Source organism: Elephantulus edwardii, unplaced genomic scaffold, assembly GCF_000299155.1.
Source record: "Elephantulus edwardii isolate Elephantulus edwardi_28Jun2011 unplaced genomic scaffold, EleEdw1.0 scaffold00291, whole genome shotgun sequence".
Taxonomy (NCBI): domain Eukaryota; kingdom Metazoa; phylum Chordata; class Mammalia; order Macroscelidea; family Macroscelididae; genus Elephantulus; species Elephantulus edwardii.
In genome coordinates this window covers 216183-221248 of record NW_006400041.1, presented here as the reverse complement: position 1 = coordinate 221248, position 5066 = coordinate 216183, and the positions used below count along the sequence as shown (strand labels likewise).

Genomic DNA, 5066 nt, shown 5'->3' with positions numbered 1-5066 from the left:
TCAGGGATTGAGCGACCACCCCCGCAACCCGCCAGTCAGCCACTTGGAGGTAAGAGGATCCTCTAGAATTCCTTTGTCTGTGCGGCGCTGCCAAACCTGTGTGTTCGTAAGTCTGTTTTATTTTCAGCTTGCTTTTAGTTTGTGGCTGTCATGCACCCGCCAGGGCTGGACGACTGTGGTGGGCAGAAGTGCCTGAGAACCACAAGTCACAGCCCTGGGGAGACGTCCCTTTGGGTGGAATACAGATCCAGAGGCTTTAATAGTCTCTGGTTCGTCTGAGGGACTTAGAGTGTCCCGCTGGAGAGGAGGGGCAAGGAGGGCTCTCCCGTCTGAAGCAGCTTTCAAGTAGTTGTCACGAAGAGAGCTTCTTGTGTGTCTTGTATTTCTTGTGTCTGCTGTGTTCTGTGGGCGACTAATATGGGACAGACAGTGACGACTCCCCTATCTTTGACTTTAGGACATTTTTCTGAAGTAAGAACCAGGGCTAATAATCTCTCTGTTAATGTTAGAAAAGGACCTTGGCAAATCTTCTGTTACTCTGAGTGGCCCACTCAGGGAGTTGGTTTGCCACCAGAGGGAGCATTTGACCTAACAATCATTTTGGCAGTTAAAGATCTTGTTTTCCAGGACCAAACGTGCATCCTGACCAACAGCCATACATCATTGTGTGGCAAGATTTAGTGCAGAATCCACCGCTGTGGGTAAAACCTTGGGTTTTGAAGAAACATACCACCCCTCCACGCACATTAGCCCTAAAACCCCGAACTTCTGAGTCCAGAGTTCCTCTGGCCCCAGAAGCTGCACCATCGGCACCACCCAAAATTTATACTGAGATTGATAAACCCACCTGAGTGGCCTGAGATGCGCCACAATCCTCCCCCAGGTTGATCCTGGGCCCTCCATCCCTGCAAGTGCCCCCCAGGGACCAGCACGAGGGACTCACAGTCAGAGGGGTCTAGAGAGCCCAGATTCCACTGTGGCTCTCCCCTTACGAGCGTACGGAGGGCCCCCAGAGCCAGGACAACTCCAACCCCTCCAGTACTGGCCTTTTTCCTCTGCTGACCTCTATAATTGGAAGACTAACCATGCTTCCTTTTCAGATAACCCCACAGGGCTTATTGGACTAATTGAGTCCCTCATGTTCTCTCACCAACCTACCTGAGACGATTGCCGACAACTTCTCCAGGTCCTCTTCACTACTGAGGAGCGAGAGAGAATTCAGATGGAAGCCAGGAAAAATGTCCGAGATGCTGCAGGACAACCAGTCCAGACTCCTGCGGCCATGGATGTGGGATTTCCTCTTGTGATCTTAATTCCTGAACTAAAATGTAACTTGGAGCTGGAGTTCAATACAACACTGCTGAACCTTTCAAATTTGACACTTCTTAAGGCAGGGTTGTAAATCTGTTAAAAGATGTCTTCTTCTTGGTTAACCCAGGCTCCCAGCAATTTTAACCATTAAATAATTATATAAAAATATAACTGCTTCTTCAACCAGGAGAAGGTAAAAAGAGATGAATGTCCCCTTCTAAGAATCAAATCCCTATGCACATCCAAAAAGTTCTCCAACAGGGTAAAAAGGGAAGCCACAGATTGGGAAAATGTATTTGGGAATGGCATGCCAGATAAGGAACTTATATCCCGAATTTATAAAATACTTGAGCACCACAAGAAGATAAAGGTAAATAATCCAATAAAAAAAATGGGCATATAATATGAATAGACACTTCACCAAAGAAGACATTCAGATGGCCAACAAGCACATGAAGAAATGTTCAAAATCCCTAGCTCTAAAAGAGATGCAAATTAAAACAACTGTATCATCTTACCCCAGTCAGAATAGCAAAATTTAACAGAACAGTAAGCAACAAATGCTGGCGAGGTTGTGGAGAAACTGGAACCCTTATTCACTGTTGGTGGGAGTGTAAAATGGTGCAACCACTGTGCAAAAAGTTGCAAATAGAGATACCATTTGACCCAGCAATTCCACTACTGGGAATATACCCCAGGGAGACCATAACTGACATCCAAGCACACCCTTGTTTATTGTGGCTTTGTTCACAATAACAAGGAGTTGGAAACAACCCAGGTGCCCATCAACAAACGAATGGATAGAGAAGCTGTGGTATATTCACACAATGGAATACTACTCTGCATTGAAAAATAAGGAACTCATGCAATATTATTCAAAATGGGTGATCCCAGAGGGCATTATGCTGAGTGAAATATCTCAGTCGCAAAAGGACAAATACTGCATGATGCCACTGCTGTAAAATGGGATCGATATCAGGGTTGGGGTAAGACTGAGAAAAACTAGATAAACTGTGTATATTGCATTGAAACAGATGAGGGAGAGAATAATTTAAAAGCAATATATGATAGAATATTATAGTTATCACAAGAGTCCACAATTAAGGTTGCATAGTGAAGTGTACTTGGGGCGATGGGAGGGGTGCAGGGGGATTGTATACCAAAAAAATAATTTTTCTTTTACTTTTCAAAAAGGAGCAGACTGGGGTGGGGTGGGGGGGGCTGGGCAGGGAGAAAAGTGCAACAATGAATGAAATCCAAAATCTCTGTAAATGCTCATTAAAATTATTAAAATTTAAAAAATTTAAAGAGACTGAAGTTAAAAAGGTAAAAACAAACAAAACAAAAATATAACTGCTGTGCCACGTTGAGTCTCTCTTCAAAACACTGGCTTCCTGAGAGAAGTCGTAACCAATTGGTTGATGACCAGTGACCCCAGGTCAGTGTACCTAATACTCTTCTCAGTAAAATTCAAGGGGCCAGGCAACTCTGACAATTTTGATGAGCTTATCATTCTGTACACGTGTTTAAAGCTGATTCCAGACCATTCCAGACCATTATCCTTAGAAGTTAGTTTTCACACTGTCAATTCCTATGTCAGTGCAAGTAGGAATACCTCATGAAGGAAGAAAAAAATTTCCCTCCTAAATTCCTCATCAAACTGATGGCTTTCTTCACAGCCTTTACAGACAAAATCCAATCTTCAGTTTGCTGATGATTTGAGGAGTCTATCTTCGAGGTGACTGTCAAGGTCAAGTAGAGCTTTCCAGCTTTTCTTTGTCATGGCTCATGAATTTCTGTCCTTCCATGGAAATCTCCTTCTCCTTTATTGCTTTCTGGATACACTGCGGCCAGCTCTTGAAGAGGTTGATGCACAGTCCCGGGACCCATCTCCCTTGAGGGACTTTGGGGGCAAACCAGCAACAGAAGCACTGATCATGTTTTCCACTCATGTCCTTTTACGCCTCCTTGATGCTGTAGACGGTTAAGCTTATTTTTAAGGACTTATGTTTAAACAATAACAGTTGCTGCCAAGTCCATTCAGACCCCTGGAGATCTCACATGCATCAGGACAGAGCTGTGAGCCAAAGGAATGTCAAATACTAAGACATTTTTTTTTTACACATCCCACAAAACATTACATTAAGCAGCCAAGATAGTTACACAATTTTTTAGTTTCTTAAACAGATCACCAGGCCTTTCTCCCAAGGTGCCTCTGGGTGGACTTAAACCTACACCTTTTTTCTGTTACCTGTCCGCAGCATTAACTGCACTATTCAGATAACTAACGGTGGGAACCAAGGTACTAAAGTATATTGTTTTCATAGACTACACATGACAGTGATAACAAATTTATTTTAAGATAATACTTAAAATGATATCACTTGCAGTCTTAAGCCCTTGTGAAAAATTTTGGAACTTAAAAACATGCTAGGAAAAAAAAAATGCCAACAGTTTTTCCAAATTGCTTTCACATGTAAAATTTCTAAATGTAGACTATCATGCCTTGGAATGAACATGAAGCCTCTTTTATCCCAGTATTCCTTTACAATATTTTTGTTAATACAGTACAAAATATAAGTAATCTAAGCACAAAAAAATTCGGAAACCATTTAGTTCAATGCTTTCCTATTGGCATCAGAATAGTAATTTGATACCTTCCAAGACCATTTAGCAAGGCTGCTCAAAGGCTATGGAAGGTACATTTCAGGAGGGCCATTTTACCCGTAGGTCAACAAAGAGAGCAGCTATCACACGATCTAGAGCACTTAACCACGGAACTCCATCCTGCAGTCCGCTGGTAGCATTTACAGACTGCGCCAGCCCACGTGCTCACGTGCCTTGTGATGGAAGGCCGTGACACTCGCTCTGCCGGGCTCCCGAACGACCAGTCAGAGTTCTACACTCCGACCCTGAGTGGCCCGGTGGAGGGGGCTCAGCAGAGCTCTGGAACAGGCAGAGACCCGACCAAGGGAGGCTTTATGGCGGTAGTCCCAGGCCTCGCCTTCCCTGTCACCCACGTCCAGTCCAGGTGCAATGAGATTTTGCCCTCATCCAGGGTGACTCCATTCAACGGGTGAGAGGCCGGTAAAATTCTAACAAGGCCGCACCCCGGAGGGTCTGAAGACGGCGACCGCAAGGTCCGAGAGTCACCCTCCCAACTGCCCTTAACTTGCTCTCGTTGCAGCACCACCTACCTTGTTAGCGTGGACAACCGCACCCGAAGCGCGAAGAGGCCGGAGCGAGAGCCAACTAGCACCAAAGAGAACCAATGAGCACTCAGGAGTAAGTGCTTCCTCCAATCAAAAGCCGGGAAGCCTGAGGGCCGGTTCCCAGCAGTCTGCGTTTGTGGCGGAGGCGGAACCCCGTTCGTGCTGTTGGGCCGAACCTCCTGCCACCTCCGCATCTTCCCTCGTGCGGAGCTCCCTCCTCGGCATCGGCTCGCGGCGCCGCGGAGGGGCTGCTCAGTCGTGGTCCCACTGCTCCCCTGGCCTGTGGCCCGAGACCGAGGAGCGCCTCCTGCGGCAGTCGCAGGCCACTTCTGCGACTGCTGCTGTGACTGACTCTCCCCAGTGGGCACTTTCTCAGCGGTTCACGCAAAGGGAGATGTGGGGCTGCTGCTGGCTTTCTGACAGTGAGTCGAGTTTCTGGTCGGCCAGTTAAGGAGATCCTGCCGAAGGTCGACTGTTCCTCCGGGCTCCTTTCTTTTGGCCGCCCACCTAGCCCTTGCCACCGGCAGCTCGCGAGGGAGGTCT

General features: G+C 46.4%; 1 pseudogene; it reads right to left on the bottom strand.

Moving 5' to 3' along the window:
- LOC102855064 overlaps positions 1–5066 on the bottom strand; it is a 59857-nt pseudogene that overhangs the window by 43840 nt on the left and 10951 nt on the right.